Source organism: Carettochelys insculpta, chromosome 3, assembly GCF_033958435.1.
Source record: "Carettochelys insculpta isolate YL-2023 chromosome 3, ASM3395843v1, whole genome shotgun sequence".
Lineage (NCBI taxonomy): Eukaryota > Metazoa > Chordata > Testudines > Carettochelyidae > Carettochelys > Carettochelys insculpta.
The window spans coordinates 108,435,792-108,457,365 of record NC_134139.1 but is presented as its reverse complement, the minus strand read 5'-3'; positions in this window follow the sequence as shown (position 1 = coordinate 108,457,365).

Sequence of the window (21,574 nt, the reverse complement as noted above, 5' to 3'; positions counted from 1 at the left end):
GAGATCATATTTGGAGCCCAACAGCTGAGGTGCTAGCAAGAAATGCTGCTACTGACTAATATCAGACTGCTTTGATCCTTAAATGTCTCAGCCCTCCCTCACCAATTCCCATTTATCTTTGCCAGTAATATGTCTGAGCGCTATGCTAAGTCTGGAAGAGATGGGTAAGTTCAGAAAGTAATGGAATGGAAAATATGTATTTCCAAGGCTGTATGGAACTTATTTAGCAACATTGCAAAGTGAACGAGTTGAATTCAGTAAGACCATAAAGCAGCCACCATCACAGTACAATAATCAGTACTTTGTTGTGAAAGTTTTCTTAGAACACTGAGTGTAAGTAAAGAAAAATCAGCAGCAGGCTGCAGAAGAACAGCATAAACTATTGACCTTGGGTTACCAAAGGCGTGCATAATTGAAACTGCCTCAAGACAGGAATTGTGCCTTCTTTTCTGTTTGGAAAGTGTCTGGCAAACTGTCGGTTGTCTTAGAAATAATAGTGCTGTACCTCCAGATTCAAGTATTGTAGTGGAGGTCACTTTTTTAAGGCTTGGGCTAAAATTATAATGGTATCACCCTCAGATGAGTCAATATTTTTCTCCGGATCTATGCATGTTTAAAGAAGGCAAGCACATATGAATCCAATGCATAACTATTTGTGGTTTTCATGACTATAACAATCCCTTCATACAGAAGGAAACTCTGGGTACCAGCAGTTTTGAAAAAAAAATTAATTAGTTATTTAGGTGTCTGCTTTGGAGCCTGAATTTAGGTTTTTATTGTGTATCTTAACCTGCATGTCTACAGGGTTATATGATGTAGATAAAAACAAATAGTACATGGAAATACTGGGCTAAATTGTTTTCTCTCACTAGTGGAACCAGTATAAGTGGAACCCCAATTTAAATTAATGGGATTATACTGATAAAAAACAGAACAAAAAAGCAGTCATGTAGCACTTTAAAGACTAACAAAATAATGTATTAGGTGATGAGCTTTCATGGGACAGACCCACTTCTTCAGATCTGTAGCCTGACCAGAACAGACTCAATATATAAAGAAATTTGTTTATCTGAAAGAAATCTGAGTCTGTTCTGGTCAGGCTATAGATCTGAAGAAGTGAGTCTGTCCCATGAAAGCTCATCACCTAATACATTATTTTGTTAGTCTTTAAAATGCTACATGCCTGCTTTTTTTGACAGAATACAGACTAACATGGCTATCTCTCTGTTACTGATTTTTAAAAAAAAAAAAAACACCCACAGGAGTAAATCAGAGGAGAACCAGGGCTATTGTGTCTGAAACAGCTTCTTGATTATGAGACCTATAATACAAACATGTTTAAGTACAGTTTAGTTTTACACAGTGTCCTTCATACATATAATTATGAAACTTTTAAGAAGAAGAATTCATCATAAACTAATGAGAGGAATTCTAATAACTGAGGCAGTGACTCAGGATGCTGTAAGAAGGGCGAGATTTTGAAGCAAATGAAATATGAGGAGGAAGAAAAGAGCAACAAATGTCTATCTATACAAGTATGTATATGGTTCTTTAACCATAGTATGCATATTGCACAGATAAAAAAAAAAAAAGAGAAAGTTGGTGCAATTTTACGTATCTGTTTCTTATCTTTGTGCATGAGAGTGCAAGAAAGCTGAGTCAAAGAGAAAAATTTTGCATTGCTGTCTGGGGCCCAGATTCACCAAATATGTAGGCACCTAACTATCCCCTTAGGCACCTAAACCTGACAGTTAGGAACTACTCGCATTCTTAAAAAAATTCACCTTTCAGATCTTTCTGGGGTAAAGGAAGCTTCCTAAAAGTGGATGGGTACCCACCAATGGCTGACCTTTGGTCCCATCCTCCACACTTCCCCTTCTTCCTAGACCCTGCTCTTGCCTCCCCCCGCCTTACCCCAACCCTTGCACCACCCATTCCCTGCGGCCCTAATTCCATGATGCCTCTTCCCCACAAGATACCACCAACTATTTGCTCCTCTCTGACCTTTGCCCCCCATCATTTGCCCTTACAGCCAGTGCTTACAAGATTAGAGTCTGTTGGCAAGATCCTTGTTCTCCTGCAGGCCTGTACACAATGCCGTCCCAAGAGAATCCTAAATATCGTTTGGAAGCATAGATGCACAAACACTAGCATCCTGGAAGAACTGAATATGACCAGCATTGAAACCATTATCATTCACCAACTTTGTTGGACTGGTCAGTGGACTGTGTCTGATCAGTACCTCCCAAAAGAGATTCTGTTTTCTGAGTTGGAGGAAGGACAGAAGAACACTGGGGGCCAGAGGAAGCAATATAAGGACATGCTGAGGCACATATGAAAAAGTGCAGCATCAGTATTGACACTTGGGAGACCCTTGCCCAGGACCATCTCCAGTGGAGAGTGATAATTGGTGAGGAGGTGGCACAATTTGAGAGGACCCACTGCAGCGCAAATGAGAAGAGGAAGAGAAGAAGAAAAGAGCAGCAAAATCTGTCCCATGCCCCTTGAACACCTACCGCCACCTGCTCCTTCATGATAAGACCTGTGGCTCCAGAATCAAGCTGGTTAGCCATCAGACTCGCAAATAGGAGGGTGACATGAGGATATCCTACTCATTATCAAGGGACTGCCACAAGAAGTTTCATGCTCTCTCAATGGCTAATTCATTATTTAAACAACAAAGAATGACTCCAGCAGGCAAGCTTGAACATACCCAATAGCCCAGTGATCAGGGCAACAAACATGGCATTTGGAAAACTCAGAGGTCAGTCTCTCGCTCCAAATCCGTCAGTGGGGAGATTTCAATCTGAGTGCACTAAGGCTGCAAGTCTTTGAAAGAGGTTATGGAAGTCACAGATTTCATGACTTTCTGAGGGCTCCATGACTTCTGCAGCAGCCCATGAAGATGACTCCAGGCAAAACCTGAGCAGCTGGTATGACCCTGGGGCCACCACACTGGCTGCTGCTTGGGTGGACCCCCCCCACCCTAGCAAAGCAGGGCGACCCTGGGGCTTCTCCCTCCCCAGCAGCAGCACTGGTGAGGACCCAGGCCACCCCACATCAGAAGTGGTGCGGCTCCGGAGCGCCTCTCCTCAGGAGCAGTAACACCCCCCGGGATGTCTTTCTAGAGCAATCAGATCTGCACACATGCCCTTCAACGCCAGCACCCAAGGTTTAGCTTGGGGTATTTTTATTAAAAGTCATGGGCAGGTCACAAGCTTTGACTTTGACTAAAATTACCCATGATTAAATCATAATCTTAGCTTTTGGCTATAAAGAAGATGGTCCATCTTTCTCTGAAGAAAGGTCTGACCTGCCTTAAGCATCCAAATCCAGGAGAGGGCCTCTGTGGATCCTGGTGAGCACAAGGAAGTATTTGTCTGTAGTCTATCAGCCCATCACTCAAGGCTCAGATGAATGGGAGTTTTGGTGCATAAATTCATTGAGAACTTAAGCCCTGCCCCTTTCCTCTGCATTTCACTGCTGGCTAGTTTATGCAGGTTCACACTCAACCTGACAACTCTTATGAATACTTGCTTTTTGCTCCACTTCCCTGTGCACTGTATGAGAAGTCTTGATGCCAAACTCAGTGCTGACAGTTCCACTAGGTAGCAAGGGATTAAGGAGATAGGTAAAATGCCTAGGTACCTTTGTAAATTGGGGTCTTGAATGTAGTTGAGTGCACATTCATTTTCTCTTAGGTTGTGTCTACACTAAGACAAAACTTCGAAATGGCCATGCTGATAACATTAGGACGCTTCCAACTGTGGTGCTTCAAAAGCGCTGCTTTCAAACACGTGTGGCTTGGTGCAGCTACACGGGGATCCTGTTTGAAAGGACCCTGCACATTTTGAAATCCCCTTATTCCTCTCAGCTGAGAGGAATAAGGGGATTTCAAAATGTGCATGGTCCTGTTAAAAAGGACCACTGTGTAGCTGTGCGCGTTCAAAAGTGGTGCTTTACCATGGCCATTTCGAAGTTTTGTCTTAGTGTAGACACAGTCTTGCAATCTAAGTTCTCTCCCTCACTAATAGGGCAAACATACCCCATCAGCAGTTTCATGCTACAGTTGTTGAGTTCACAGACAGAGAGGAATTCTCTTGGGTAGCTAGGGCCAACCTCAGGAGTACTGATTATTGACAGAGACCTTGAATTGTGCTCTGTGTTCAACAGGATGCCAGTGCAGATAGCTGAACACTGGTATAATGCACCCATAGAACCTCTGGATCCAACACCCATAGAAATTAATGGGCATGTTTCCATTCAGTTCAGTGAGGTTTGCATCAGGACACGATGACCTGTGTTGCTAAACAAGGGAGTAGCTGCATTTTGTTTTATTTAGGGCTTTTATCAGTGTGTGTGACTTCATTTCTGAGTAACAGGCAAGCTATTAATCAAATCTGGATGTTGTGAATGACTGTGGATAACTGGGGCCAGATCTGAGGAATCCACAGCTTTTGAACAGAATTAACCCAGGAACATTTTGCACAGTGTATTCAGAACATTTGCGACTGAGACTGAACAGTATCTTTGACAAGTTGACTATCAGAGCTCAGCAATCCAAGCCTCCCTCAGCAAACAGTCTTTGTGTTCCAAAGGCATACATCTGTTCTTTCCCACATTTATGTCAGCTAGTGTCTTCCTTTGTGTTTTTATTTTAAGGGAAATATTTGACCTGATGATCTTTTAAAAAAAGAAAGAAAGAAACATGTTTAACAATTACATAGCTGTCACATTAGTACAGAATGAGTGCCAATTTTATAAGTAATATAGGGTTGACTCTGGTCTCTCTTATACTGGTGTAAATTAGGAGTAACTCCATTAGATCAGTCAGGCTCAGAATCTGACTTTCTGGCTTCAGACTGATAGAGCAGCATCACAAAACACTGTGTATCCTACACAAATGACACTGGAAATCTAGCTAATACTGTGGGACAACTGGTTCAGGACAGGAGAAAAAAACTTAATTAAAAACAGAAGCCAAATAAATTACAGTAGCAGAGGACTGATTTAATTTTATTCAGGGAAATTAGTTAGAGTACATACAGAATTAAAAAGGCAAAATCTTAAGATGTCACACTAAAGCAACTATTCGTTGTCAGATAATATTAAGGAACTGGTTTCAGAAATGCTTAGCACCTACAAACTCCAGCTGAACTCAAAATCAATGGAAAGCAGTCAAGTTGCACTTTAAAGATGAGCAAAATAATTTATTAAAGGGAACTTTTGTGGGACAGACCCCCTTCTTCAGACCATAGCCATACCAGAACAGACTCAATATTTAAGGCACAGAGAACCAAAAACAGTAATCAAGGAGGACAAATCAGAAAAAAAAAAAAAAAAAAAAAAAAAAAAAAATCAATGGGAGTGACTATGCTTAACTCACCTGAAAGGACTGGATACTAAGCAGACAAATTCCTTGCTATTGTTCTCCTTGCTGTTTTACCACAATGACACTCCTTGCTGTAATCTCAGAAATGAGCAAACGCGCTGCTGTTTGAGCATTATGTTGATAGAAGAACTCAGTTTTGGGATACAATTAGTCAGTCATTCTGGTTTTATCATATTTATGTTTTTTTCCTACAGTATAGCAATTTCTACGATTACAAATAGAGTCAAATATACTGACACATAGTGTTCATTCCTCTGTTGAAATGACAACCACTGTCTTTTAAACATACCTTACTAAATCAAGACAATGCAGCACTCATGTAAAACTTGTTTAGTCTGTTAACATATGATATCTGAGGGCTGATTAATGCTGCATTAGTCTGTTCCCAGGATCTTCCAGTTGCCACCTGGCATGTGTTACACACAAAGGGTGTTATAAGGGCTGCACAGTAAGTATGCACACAGACTTAAAAATTAAAAGTAATATGATGAGGAATGTTTTTATAAGAAAAAAAAAAAAAACACAACTTAAAAGAAGCATGTGAAAAATCCTCCAGCCTTGCGACATTAAGGACAAGGTTGTGGCTTTCTTGTAAAATGTGTCAGGGAGATTTGGAATACGTTGCCTTCAGAGGAAACTAAAATGTGCCAAGTGTAAGAATAAAAAATAAAATTTACCAGACAGATATTCTGACAGAAAAGCATTGGTGTATCCAATTAATCTTTCAAGTGGGAGAAAACCTCTAAATCAAATAAAAGATCAATACAGAATTAAAAATCAACCACGCCAGATAGAACCAATTCAGATGGTTATTCTGCTTTTGAGGTCCTCCAGCTCTTTAGTCATGCGTCTCACTATTTATAAAATTTACAAAAAGCTACCAAAAAGTCTTTATAACCAAAATATAACTGAATGAAATAATATTGTTTTATGTTCTGTTCATTAATGGAGAATTACATGTAATTTTTTTCCTTCATAAAAAAGGCTTTTCTCTCATTGGTATTAAATGTCAATTTCTGTGGGTTTTGTCCTCCTGTTTACATAATTTGTTCAGCGCTGGCATATGCAAAACTGTTCTGTTGGTTGCTGTATTACTTGCTGTTTCCCGTCCCAATCGTGATGGCAGTAGCTGTGTGGATAAATCTCAAAGCACTATGCTATGGACTTCCTGAGTGATTAGTGCAGAGCATTATCACTCTACACCATCTGGCTGTCTGATATAGAAACAATATTAAAGACTCCAATACATTCTTCAGTATTTTAGACAAACTCCCATTACACCTTCAAAAAGTGAATGTCAAGTTTAAATGAAGATATATATTTAACAATGTCTTCTGATTAGAAAAAAGGCACTTCCTGTTTCTCTTCATTTTAATTACTTGAGAGTTTATTAACCCACACATATGTGGGCCAAGATAATACAGCTTAGGACATATAGACAGCCTACACAGTCACATGCTAGGAGACTAAAGAGTGCCATCTGCTTAAATTAAATGACTCAGTTTCTGACCTCACCACAGTTAGTTGCTGTATCTAGTGGATTTCTACATTTTGATTCATCCCTATTCTAAATCTTTTCAAAGTAAAAGATTTCAGATAAGAGTAATATCAATGAGCTGTCACAAATTAAATGTTAAGGCTCTGTACTGCAGCGTATGAAAACTCTTGCAATCCAGTGTACTGTATATTCTTGCATGTAAAAATACCCTTTTATAAAGGAAGAACAAAAGATAGGCTTTGCAACTCTAGGAACATTGCACAGAATAAAGAGCTACTGAAGCACAGAATGCAAGCTTGTGCTGGCAGACAAAAGTGAAAGCGTATCTTGTTTTCTCTGTGTCCTATGTAGATGCTGTGTCAGATGAGGAAAATCAGGACAGATTCAAAAGTCAGCAAAGTAAAAGAAAATCCATGCAGCAAAAGCTAAAAATTGCGCAAAAAACCCTAGTTGTGTGCGCATAGATTTCTTTTTGTAAACACAGCATTTTATTGTTCTGCAGATATGCAAGGAAAGAGGAAAATTCAAAATGGATTAGTTTTACTTCCCACACTTACAGAATATGTTGAATATAGTTACTTTTGTTGGTAGGTATTACAGCTCAGGCTATTCCTTGAAAGTGACTGGCAAGGATTGTAAAAAGTCTATGTATCTTTAGGATGTTTAGCTTTCACTTTCCATTTTCCTTGCTTATTTTTGAAACATATCCTTGTTTTGCCAAAAAACATAGTGAGAACTCAAAGACAGACTTTTTTTCTTTTCAATTGGTACAGGACAGTAGCATTCAGCGTGTTAACAACCAACCAACCAATAAAAATCTTCCCACCTTAATTTATCAAGTTTCATGCTCCTGGTACCTGTGATTCCATAATCCTAGTAGTTCTTTAGTCATCTGAAGTCTTGTAGAGTAGACAAGTGCAATTTCTGGAGTAAAAAACCAAACAACAAAAAAAATCCATAGCGCTCTCCTCCCTACTGTAGGTTCTCCTTTTTTCACTTCACAAAGAAGTAAAAGATGCAATTCACTCCCACCTTGTGTCTGCATGTGTGTATAAAATTTGTGTATCATCTAACTAAGGTTGAAGTCCTGGTCTCATTTAGGTCAATAGGAATTTTGCCATTGACTTCACTGGAGATAGAGTTTTTACCCATGTCTGCATGGTCTGAGGGTGAAATCCTGGACTCCATTGAAATTAGTGGCAAAACATCCATTGACCTAAATCAGGCCAGGATTTCATTCTGAGCATCTATACAGCACTGGCACTCAAAGCTCTGGCTCAACTTTCATTGGGCACCATGTAAAACCCGTGAAAGATCTTAAAGGGGCAGTCACTTCTGTTCCAAAGTCGTGATCATGAATATGGAGGGGAACCTCTGCAGGGCATGGGAATAAACTGAATATTTTATTTTATAGATTTAGTTGGTAGGAGTTACTCAGAAATCCTGTGGGACAGGAGCTGCATGAAAGTCCAATCTATCTAAATTTACAGTAAACCCTTTCATATCCAGCAGCTCCAGGAGCAGGAGGTTGCCTGATAGTCAAATATTTTAGATCAGAGAGAGGTATACCTAGCAATGCATAACACTGAAGAAAAACAATATTAGATATTAAGAAACAAAAAAGTATTCAGAATACTTTATTAACCAACAACAGTAGCATTGTACACTGTAAACATACTGTATTTTCTGTATTTATTCTCACTATAGTATACTTCTAGAAAACATAACTGAAAGTTACTTCTGGTTAAAGTGCCAGCTATTTGAGAGTTCCAGATGATAGAATGCCAGATATGAAAGAGTGTACTGCATTGCACATTCTATACTACTGTTAAAATATTTTGGGACAAATTCCGCTCTCATTTGTCTTTAAAGACTTTTACCAGTGTAAATGAGTACAGAATATGTCCATTGTTTATAAAGTTGATATTCCAAAGTCTCAGCTGAAAGTTTAAACATAGGACATTAAAATGTTGATTATATTAAAAAAAGTGTTTCTTAGAAAATAGAAAGTGATAAAATAATCAATGTACACATAGTCTCTTTTAAAAGCAAGCTAGCACGGCCCAGAACTGAAAGTGGCAAAAATTGCAGGTGTCTGATGCATACCAGTCACATCAACTTCCAATAACTCTTTGTGCTTTACTGGTACACACACCATAGGATCTGATCCTGCAGCTCTTATTCTGGCGCAAATCCCAATTGCTTGGGTAAGGAATGAAAGATTAGATTTATGCATAGTATGCAGGCTAAGTATCATGGTACATAAATAACAGTTGAAGTTATCAGTAAATACCAATGCAAGAAAATTTTAAATGCAGCATATTTAATAATTTGACATTTGGTTTAAATCTAAACCTTTTCAACATAGCCAGAAAATGCTAAGAACCTACAACAAGTTAATATATTTGCACTAAATGATTGTTTTACAGCAGGATGCTTATAGTATGTGGCTGAATGCAGGAATACATAAACAGCAACAGTGTTTCTTCCTGGTCCCAATGGGGACTGTGTTCTTGGCAGAAACTGCCCTGGTATTCCATATATGTCCTGTCTCCTTTCAGCATTTTCATGGGCTCAGAGTGAATATTCTGTATGGTGTTCTTTGCCAGCAGTAAAAGAATCACACAGATAAAGCTCTGTCCATCATAATCACACTGAACACTTACCCTTTTGGCTGAGAAATACAACTTTATTTCTGTATTTAGTAACTGGAGGGTAATATATTTTTTGCTGTGTTAGTTATTCATAAAATTCAGGACATGAATTACAAAATTAAACAAATAGCAGGGCAAGTATAAAAGTTTAAAGGCAGCTGATGATTTGCAAGTTAAAAGATCTCTTTTCAAAGCTTTTATTTTTAAAAATTAAAAGGCAACAAGGCAAAATATACCACATCCCACCAATTTCAGTATCATCTCTCTCTCTTTACATGAGTATAACATTTAGCCACTTGTTTTTTCCTAACTAAACCTGATGAGACAAGTTGCACAGAAATTAATATGAGAAAATATAGTTGGAAGACACAATACTTCCTTCAAATAACCTTGACATAATAATCGCCACCCTGCTCAAACAAAAAAAAAAACAACTTCCACCCACCCACCTGGGCAGGATGTGCACTTGCAGACATTCTTGCATCTTATTTTGAAATCCCTTGGGACAGAGGCTGAATGAAATTCCATTTAAATTAAATTCACATTTAATACTACCTTTAAAATTATATTACAATTACATTTGGAGTTATTTGGACTTTTTCTCTTCAGTTCTTGTTCAAGTGGGATAATATGTCAAGCCCGATCTATACCAGCGATTCAGAGTGAGAATTTTTAAAAAAGAATTGTGATTTTTGTCTGTCAAAGTCTGACCTGGTAATCTCTGCCACTCAAAAAATTCTCACATGCAAACCTGAGCCCAGAAAATGTAGACAAATCCTGAACCATTTTGCAATAATAATGCATACAAGCTCCACTTGAAGAAGACAAGGGTAGGACTATGTAGATAGTGTAACCCATACACCTACTGGTTGTAGTTCACTGTCCCGTGTAGTGGCTGTTAAACCACGTACTGAAGGTACATCTATACTTAATGGACTATCAATGCAGTGGCAGTCAATCTTCCAGAGTTTGATTTAGTATGCCTAATGTGGCCGCGCTAAATCAAATGATCGGCACTCCACCATTGACTCTGATACTCCTTTCAGTTGTGAGGAGTAAGGGAAGTTGACAGCAGAGTTTCCCCCGTCAGCCTCCAGCTGTGGGGATGGCAGAAAAAAAAAATCAATTTAGGATATGTCGATTCCAACTATGCAATTCACATGGCTGGAGTTTTGTATCTCAAATTGATTTTTCCCTGTAGCGTAGACCTGGCCTAAGAGAAAGAATGGTTCTCCTCTAATGCCTGAGCGGAAAGCCAGCTGTCTTTTAGCTCAAACTCTAGTGCAGGGGTCAGCAACCCCCAGCACATGTGCCAAGAGTGGCACATGAGGACGTTTCCCTTGGCATGCAGTGGGAGTTCAGCCCCGCCCCTCCGTCCCTCATGCAGCTCACCACAGGCTCCCTGCCGGAGCTGCTGGCAGCTGCCTACCTCGGGTTGGCTGGGCTTCATGCTGGCAGCAGCAGTCCTGAGGCTGGCTGGGATTCTACAGGGACAGCATAAAAATCAGCTACACCAGGTGACTTGCCCCACAGTGAGCTTCCCACTCTCACCTTACAGTTCCACAGGGCTGGTGCCTTGGTAATTGTGGGCACACACTTGGTGGCACAGCCTCTCCCTCACCAAGCCAGGCTGATGAAACAGGGCAGGCAGTGGGCATCACTTTCACACTGAGGGGGAGCACTGCTTGTCCCACCTCAGAGATAGCTGCATCTCCCCGAGGTGCAGCACCCCTCCTGGGACAGCTATAGAGCAGAGCGGCACTGGGTCTTTGGGATGAGGTAGCCTGCCTGTGTTTTTGGGTAACATGCCCCTTCCCCTCAGCTGACTGGGACAGCAGCAATTGTTACACCACACAACCCATCACCCAGCACGGCCCTCAAGCTCTGAACACCGGCTAGAGCACTGAAGGGTACTTCAGCGACTGGAAATGGGTTTTCTCTCTCATCATTAAGCACAGCCCCCCTTCACATACTGTGCACACTGTAACAGCACACAGGGAGCTGGTATGGTAGCTGTTTATTGTGCCATGGAGTACCGCCTCCATCCATGCTATCCACCCAGAGCCAGCTGGGGTTCTGGGCCCCAGGGCAGCAGCAGCTCTACTCTGCCTTGTTGCTAGATGAGATTTGTTTCATATTTTTGGTTCAGTTATAATAAATATCCTTCACAACCTTGAGCCCACATGTGCTTACACTTGTGTTTTATTTTAAGCAACTGAGCAGCCTCACTGACCTCCAGGGGACTACTGAGGTACCTAAAGTTAGGCATGTGCAAAGAAGTTTTCAGGATCAGGGCTTTACTGTGAAACCAAATATGTGGGAGAGTGGCTGAGCCCTTCAAAAGAAGCACGTCCAGCACCCTACTCTGAACAGGTGCTCCCAGTTTGGCCAAAACAGATGGCAGACCAGCACCTGGGTCTGTAGAGCCAAGCTGTCAATAAGGAAGGGTTGGTGGTAGAGGAGGGTAATGGGGGCTGGGTCCACCAGAAGAAGCTGCCAGAGTTACCTGGGAGGGAAGCAGTGGGAGTCTTCTGATCCAGTGGGAGAAGAGAGGTTCAACCTGCATTAAAATCCTGGACCTTTTTAAGATATTTAAATACCTGTCCAGACAGAGAATTAAAGACCAAAACAGGAAAGCTCTGCATCTCAACTTATTTATTAATGAAGCTGCTGTAAGTAGGACTGTTGGGGACTTTGACAACTATCACCGGCACTTGGACTATACATAGAGGTCAAAAGGTCAGATTTCCACACTCCGCCTCAGAAGGGTTGCTGAGCCCTGCCATAGGCACTGCTGTGTCCATGTGGCTGAGTTGCTTACAGCTTAACTCCACCTATTCTCAGTTCACTTGGAAATATGGCTCCTCCGACTCCAGTTCCACTCAACACAATACAAACATCTAATTGAGACCCAGTCTCCCACCTTGTGCACCTTTGGCCACACATTGCCAACACACAGCTGAGTTAAAGTCTCACCTTTAAGAAAGGCAGCTGGTTATACAGTCTCTGAGAAAGTTTAGTCTCCTCAACAGGCAACAACACTGGGCATGACCAATCTCTGTCTCCCTGACAACTCTGAGTCTAGCAAATTCTCTCTCTGTGGAATCAACTCCCTCTCTGGATTTGGTCTCTGGATGGTTTTTTGGTTTCATTTAGTCTGTGATGATCTCTGAGTGTTGTCAGCTTGTTCTGACAGTCTCCTGTTCCTTCAGATCACTTGTCCTCGTGCATAGTTCCTTCATTTGACTTTGATGCTGCTGCAACCCCCACAAATCCTTTAGCCCACTACTCCTGCTGCCTCCGTGCGGATCCAGCTGTTACAGGACTGCCTGTCTATAGAGAGGTTGGTCCTTGTTTGACCTGCTGTACTCTAGTGCCTCCTTTCTCAGATTGTTGGCCATCTCCTCTAAGTGTCTCTATCCTCCTGGCTGCAACCCATCTCTCCTCCCTTGTAACAATGTCTGGTTCTTTGTCTATCATTGCCTGTTCTGGACTGTATTGGCACGGCTATGCCAGCATTCCTGTGTGGCAGAACTGCTAACAAAGGGCCTGTGCCCCATGAAACAGCCTTGTGTAACAGTCCCCTAGCCATTTTTACAGATGATTACCTCTTACTATTACTCTGTGGGTGTGCTGGGGAGGATGTATCTTTGCCAAATTCCTATTCTTTGAATTCTGCTGAAGCAAATTAGAGTCCACTATTGGTGAACAGTGTCTGGAATGCCGCAGTTCACAGAGTGGGCCCTCCATTTGCTAACCACTGTCTTGCTCATTGTATCAGGCAGACACTAATGTCACCAAAATCTGTGTCATAGACCACTGCAATCACTGCTTTTTCAGGAAGGTAGATGAATCTCCTGTCTTTTTTCATGGTTGGGTGGGCAACTCCTATGATAATACAGTCTCTTTCTACTGGTTATTACCTGATAACCAGCAGGTGTCCCAGCCTTACATCAAGGATAAGAGTTATAAATTCATTCCCAACCACTAAATAAAGTCTCAAAACCAAAGAGATGCCAATGCCCAAATATCAGGCATATTTTTGCATGACATTTTACAGAATTAGTCAGGAATAACAGCTCTCCTTCCTTGAAACAGAAACCTATCCTGCATAATCAGCTCATCTTTAATGTAAAAATATGGATCTGCACATACTAGTACTGGGCTTTTTTGAAGATGTCTAATAGAGAGCCTTGGGGGGCCCAGTTTTGGATGTGATTTGCACCTTGAAGCTCATTAGCCCTGAGGGCAGTGTGGAGGACTGCCTAGAAGCCCTTACTCACACCTTTGGGAGCATAGAGGGCCCTGAAGACTGTTACTCTAAATTCCTTAATTCCCAACAGCAAAGGGGTGAGAAGGTTTTAGCCTATATACAGAGGCTGGAGAGACTGCTTCAGAGAGCTGTCATGACAGGAGCAGTGCCTGCTAAGCAGAGATCAGATGTTTTGCAGACAACAAGCTCGGGACCAATACCCATCACCTACGTGCTTTTTTGCTGAAGCCTACAGGAAAAATGAGAATGCTAAAAAAAAAAGAGACATCTGAGCTACCAGTCAGGTCACTGAGGTATGCGGGAACAATCCCCTTAGTAGTACCTACAGGAATGGAGCAAGAATTGCTTGTTATGACAATATGGCTAAAAGGCAGTAAAGGAGAATTAGACATGGCAGTGTAACAGTATAACCAATATGATTTCTTTGCAGCTGCACTGAGGCCTAGAGCTCTTCTGCAGCCAGCATAAAGAGCAGCAGCCATTAACTCTGACACTACAGGTCACACACTCACATTCCACCTACATTTCAGTACAATAGTGTCACATCAGGCTGTTAAGAAAACAACCACATCCTAATGCCACCCACATTTACCAGATAAAGGAATGTGTCTTAAGATGGGTAAAGAAAACTTAGTTAATAGCATTTCATCTGGCAAGCAATGACTTATCAATAGCTGAGGTTGTGGAATCACCACTCTATGATGATTGTCTTCACTTTTCTACCATTTTCTGTATACTGTCTGGTTTGTAATTGTTCCCATTTGCTGTATAACTAATTCTACGAGGTGTAAATTAGTTAAGGTGGTGTGTTATGATTGGTTAGGTCATTCTGTTACAATGATTTATGATTGGTTAGTAAAATTATACAAAAATAATTGGTAAAGGTATAACTAAGCAGGACTCAAGTTTCAATACTTAAGGTGGGGTCCAAGAAGAAAAAGGTGTGAAGGAAAGAACATCAAGCAGGAAAGGAAGGGAAGAAGAAACACCTTAAGGAAACTACCAGGGAGGACTCACCGTCCAAGACCAGAACTGCCAGACCCTGAGGTGCAGCAACCAGCATCCAGAGAGTGACTTCTTCTGTCCCAACAGGAGAAGTCTGCCTGCCTTAACAGGATTGGTGAGCATCATACTGTGTGCTAAGCATGTAGTCTGCTTTCTTGGTCATTGTAAATAAATAGAGAATAAAGTTATTACTGTGTAAGGCTTTTTCAGTGGAACAGATCCTGCACACCCACAGGGAATTATGCCCTGAGCCCCTAGGAATTGGGTAAGGGTGGGAGTTTAAATTAACAGGGTCATGCCTTGAGTCCTACAGAGTGCATAAAGGTATGTGTGTCCCTGAAGTGTGGAAGGGATAAAGAAATTTGTGTGGGTACAGTAGCCCCATGAAGGAGAGCTCCCTTAAAGGAGTCATAGCCCTACCCACTGCAACTCAGGAAAAGGTGATTAACTGATTGCCAATGAAACAAGATGTGACGCTGTAGAGCAAGGACAAAAAAGACAGTAGACGTCTTTAAGCCTGAAGTTCAAGTTCTGACAATAGATCCAACAAATTTGACTTTGAAGATTTGCTATTGTCCAATAAGTGTTTGGATGATCCAATTGTATTTGGAAGGACCTTGGAAGACATGAAGAAAGACTGCTTAAAGTGCTTGAAAGGCTGGAGACATATGGACTGAAGCTTTCCATATGAACATCCATGCAATACGTGGGTGGCATCGTGTCCCAAGAAGATGTGAGCATTGAAAGATGTCTCTTTATTCTTCCCTCTCCCTGGGAGAGAAGGTGAACTCTACAGGTGCATCTTTGAACTCTGGGCCTGCGCTGGTCAAGGACAGTAACTATGAGAGGGGTATCGAGAAAGGTTGGGCATGTGAACAGGGACATTCAGATTGCTGTACTTAAGAACCTGAGGGGGACAGGACACTGCCTAACCTACTTTGGGTGGGATTTGTACTCAAGATTTTTGTTTATGAACTCTGTTTGTGCTATTTTCCCAAATTTTAATGCCAAGTTACTTCCCTCTTACTAAAAAGTTTATTTTCTACACTCAGACTCTGTGCTTGTGAGTGGGGAAGTATTGCCTCTCAGAGGCACCAAGGAGTGTTGTGTGAATTTCCCAGGCTACTGGTGGGGACTCAAGCTGGTTCTGTATTGGACAGATGGAGAGGAAGCCACAGATATTGAACCCAGCCTTAGCTGCTGGTTCCACCTGACAGACAGATTATATCAGTCATCTACTTTTGAAACACAGTCACTTTCCTCCTGGTTGCTGCCTCTTCCTGTGATAAGCTTCTCCCTTTGAAGCTTGCTTCCACCAGCAGGACTAAGCTTTACAAGTGAGTCTACCTGGTAATGTCTGAGCTCAGAGGAGCTCGTTAGTCTTCTCCTGATGGGTGTGCCCCTCAAGAAGCCCCACCCCTCAAGATGGTAATGGGCTTCTGGTTCAGTGTGTCCAAATCTTCAACTTCTCTTTGGGGGGTGGGGGTGGGGGGAAAAAAAAAAAACCACAAACCCAACACTGGCATGACCTTTCTTCAGCAGTGTTGTGCTCTGGACATATATGATTGGCATGCTAGGTACCCTTGTATCAAACAGGCATTAACGTCCTTCATGGTATTCAATCTATGTAAGGGAGCAGATGGATGCTCAATGAGAAGTAATTACAGAGCAGGTCGTACTTGAGAGACTTTTTGGACTGCTTCATTACTACTGCCTCTCTTTCTCAATAATCAAATGGGCACTCTCCCTGGGGAACAATTTTGTACTCAAACATGGAATTAGCTGTGCCTCATCTGCAAAGTGAAAGCACCACCTACGCAGACATTTGAGGCATCTGTCTGAAATATAAATTATCTTGAGAAAAGGTGTGATTAAAAAGGACAAATGCCTGGCAAAAGTATGTTGTCAAAATGTTAAGAAGTGTAGTTTTCTGAGCCACTGCACTGCAATACCAGTATCAGCTACCATCAGCTTCTCCCAACAGGGTAGGGAGGAGTATAACATTGAAGAAATATATTTTGATAAGTGTTTTCAGTCATGGAGTACATGGTAAGATTTACTATATGTCCAGGTGCCAATCAACTTACCTGTTAGCCAGGGTCTTGCAGACTGGGCCAAAGCTCAAAATCTAGGTTCTCCTGTTAGATCTAAAGGGTAGCCAGGGTCTTCCAGATGGCACCAGAGCACAAACATTCTCTTGCTAGATCTGAATAAGACTAGTACGGATTAAATATCTGAAGAACGGATGCCGATAACACTCATAGGCTGTGTCTACACTAGCCCCAAACTTCAAAATGGCCATTCAAATGGCCATTTCGAAGTTTACTAATGAAGCGCTGAAATGCATTTCAATGGCCATTTTGAAGTTTGGGGCTAGTGTAGATGTAGCCATAAAGTAATAAAGCACAGCTGCCATGCATTACAAAGAAGACTATGGGAATGTCAGTGGGGTGAATAATGATGATCTCAACCTGAAGACAGATTGTATAGTGCTTCTTATAACCTAGAAAGTGGGCATTTAGTGGGCATTTTTATCTGACCCTTTGTAGTAAGACACAGTTCCTACTCCTCTTACAAAAACCATGCAAATGAAAGATGGAAGAAAATGCATACAATGACATAAGAAGGCTGACAAGAGAAAGGCAGGCATGTATCAATGGAAATGCAACTAATAAATAATTTCATGTTAGTTCAATAACCGGGTTTTCTGGGTGGAAGAGGGAAAAGAACCCAGATCACAGTAGGAATGGAGGGGAAGGCAAGAAGCACAATAGATGGAAAAGTGAATTTGAGTTGCTAAGGTTCTAAAGGAGCTAGACTAACAAATGTCTGACTAGTTAGTAACTATGTCTTTTCTTTATCCTGATCCAGAATAATTTAATTTTGAGATGTTTGCTGCATTCCTTACTTGCCTAGGACTGCCAGTGAACTTAGTGTTTCTTATACAAGGAATGTGGGATCTACCCCCCTCAGCTGGAAAGGAAATAGCTACATGACTGCCACAGCTAGTTGGCAATATTTACTAAATTTAAATTAAAACCGTTTTCTAACACTTATGCCCACATATGGATTGTCTCTCCTAATAAGACACTTTCTAGTTTTGTATTTTTCTTAAAAAGTTTGTGTGGGTCAGAACATATAAGTTGATTAAACTGGACAACAATTTTGAGCCATCAAATCCAAATTCCCCACCCTTTGATCCCAAAAGACTGTGGAAAAAAAAGTGAGCCACATGCTTTTCCTTCAGTATAGGATGTGTCATGTCCCAAAATGTATCAGAGTTTCCTACCACTCTTAAATGTTCAATGACATTCTGGCTTTGCAGACTGGATTTGTCAGTTTTCCCAGGAAAGTGAATCTTTTTTGCTTAGAGGCAAGTTTTCTTTGGCAAGAACACGAGAAACAAAAACGTAGTTCTTTAAATGATTTAGTTTCCTGCTTTGTACTCATAGTTTGCAGAACACTGCAAGATCCTGAAGTGGTGTCCAAATCCTGTATTTTGGAAGCGTAAGTTACACATCTGGTGCCCTAAGCATAGATAGTATTGTCCATTATGTGTAAAGGATGTTAAACAAATTAAAATGTCTCTAAAGAGATTACACATCTAAAAAAGGCATGGGTAGAAATCAATTACCCACACAAAACAACAACAACCCTCATTTAAAAAAAAAAACAAACAGACAAGCAAACAAAAAAAAAAAACAACAGATAATTTAGTTCGCAAAGAACACTTTACATAAGTATCCATTATATACAAAAAAAAAAAAAATCAAAGAACATAAAGGCAAGAAATTAATAAGAAATCCACAATTCTTTCATAGTCCACATAATAAACAAACTACATTAATCTTTTCCAATACAAATGTCTTTTTCAAAGCACAACTTTAACTCCGACACTTTATTTTTCTCATATGTATTCTATTATAGAAACACACTACAAATGAAAAACTATCAGTTAAAACATTTATCAACAGATTATAACACTTGTTCTGACACCTGCAACTAACAATTCTTGAAAATAGGCCATGTTGTAAGCTTACCTATCTATGGCTTTTGAGTTACAGCCATCTGTTTTTAAATCAGGGTTGCCCAAACTTTATATAGGTGGAACTGTTTTTTTCAGTACCTTTTTTTGCAGCCCAGAAATATAAACATATATAAAATAAATATATAATAATAATAGCACATAGTGATAATTTTTATATTATCTAAGGACTGGTACTGGGCTGTCGACCACACTTTGGGAAAGGCTGCATTAAACCATTTGTACGTATGACCCCTTCCTCCGTTGCCCCTCATTATCTATAGTCTGTCTGCGAGACTGGCAAGAAGTGACTTCTGTGACCTCTGTAGCCTCCAGCTGCAAATGATCCCCAGGCTGACAGAGCACCGCAGGTACCAATGGAGCAGCTCAAGTGGCCCCAAAGCCAGCTGCAACTGCGGTGGCCCTGGACCACCTTCCCACACAGGTGTTGGTGATGATACTGGGCCATACCCATCCCCCAGCAGCAGCAGTCCCAGGCCACTCCCTGCTAGCAGCAGTGGTCCTCGGATGCCCTTGCCAGCAACAGACTCACACTGCACCACCTGGAACACTAGTGGATGCCTCTGGCCAGAGCCACCCCCAGAGCTCCAGTGGATGTCCTGGAGCACAAGCTCCAGGTCCTCAGAAACCTCCCCAGTACTAGTAGGTGTCCCAAAATCCTCCCCCCCACCCAAGCTGTACCCCCAGAGCTCACCCAAGACAGGTTCATGGTCTGGGCTTCCATAGTCTGGCACCATTTGGTCTGACATTGCTGTGGGTGCTCTCAGGCTAGAGCACTCGAGGGGAAAAGCCAGGCTCTAAGATCAGCAACTCCTCCCTCACCCTCCCACAGCTTTGGCAGCACTGCAAACAGCCTATATGTGGTGCTTAAGATCAAGGAGGGAATGCAGGGGGGTGGGGAAGAGGACAGGAATGCTTAGGGGAAGCAGCAGCATGGCTGCAGTCCCCCACTGCCAAGGGCCAAGAGTTTAGCCCTGCAGCTGGCTATGGGGGCGTGGAGCACCGCCAAGCAGCTATGGGGTTCAGTGTGCTCCCACAGGGCTCTGCAGCCATGCTGCCTCTTCCCACTGTGCACTAATGTGCTCTCTAATTTACTTTTGGGAGGAATCCAGCACCCTGATCACCATCGCAGATCATAGAAATATATAGCTCAAAAGAGACCTTGAGAAGTCTAGCACCCTGTGCTAATGTAGAATTAAACAAACCAAGACTATTCCTGGCTGAGAAGTGTTTGTCCAGCCTCTTTTTAAAGTCCTCTGCTGATGGGGACTCCACCACTTTCTTTGGAATCCTACTTCCAGAGTTTAACAACCATTTGAGTTACAACTAAAGCTTTGTCACTAACATTTTTTGTAGAAGTACCAGATTGGTCATGACTGAACAGAGACTGGGAGTGGCTGGCCCACTACAAGAGCAATTTCTCTTTTCTTGGGCTATGTCTACACTAGCCCAAAACTTTGAAATGTTCACACCTCCACTGCAGCTGCTGGAAGTGGCCACATCCTGCCTGACTGAATTGACCTCATCAACTCTGGCGTTCCTCTTGATTGATGCTCCCTTCTTCTCATGAGCCTGTATAATTAGACCTGCCTCAGGAACCTCCATCCCACTGCACTTGGGGAAACGGATCTTTGTCCACTAAAGTTTATGCTCCAAAAATTCTGTTAGTCTATAAGATGCCACAGGACTTCTCATTGTTTTTGTGGATACAGACTAACATGGCTATCCCTCAGATAGGTCCTGGGCAATAAAGAAAAATTCACAGAAGCCCATGACTTATCTGAGACTTCTACTAAAAATATTCATGATAAAATTCAGGACTTGGGGGGGGGGTCCCTCGTTACCCCAGGGGTTCCAGCTCAGAGCTACAGGGTCCACTACTGCCCCTGGCTCACCTGTTTACAGCAGTCAGGAGCTGAGCTCCCAGGGTCCCCTTGCCTGCAGTGGCTCAGAGATCCCAGGGCCTCCCTGCACACAGCAGCTCGGTATGGTGTGGTGCCCTTGCCACTCACAACAGCTGGGAGTTGCAGAGCTCCCATTACATCTGTAAGGGCTGGGAACTGTTTTGCACCCTGCCTCCCACAGCAGCTGCTACTCCCAGGGCCCTGCAGCCTACAAGGGTCCCAGGTGCTGCTACCACAGACAACACATACCTTCATCCCTCATTTAACAAGCACTTTACTTACAAGTGCTCACTAAAATGAGGGACATATATACTTAACATTGTTTACTAGGCAAGTGAACTTCCCCCGCTTATATGAGCTAGCCACAGGGTCCCTGGCTGGGGGAGATCAGCAGCCCCACCGAGCCCACTCCCAACACTCCCACTGCAGCAACTGCCCACACACGACGCCCCCCCCCCACCTGGTCCCACCATTCCCACAGCCCATAGCTTCCCCACACCACCCCCACCACAGCCAGCTCCCAACACCCACCCCATCCTGTTCTGTTCTGAAGCCCCCAGCCAGTTAAACGTCCCCCAGGTACCTCTGGTGCAGCCCGGAGGAACAAGCTGCCGCTGCCGCTGCCACCGCCTCCTCCTCCTCCTCCACTGGAGCCGCTTGCAGGTTTTAATCCTCCCTCCCACTCATGGCCCCAAACCTCCCCCAGCCTTTAAAACTCCCACTATCAACCCAAGGGTCACTTACCTTTCAAAAGCAGCACCACATGCTGCCATTCTTTCCCTGAGTTTGGAGCATTAGGAACT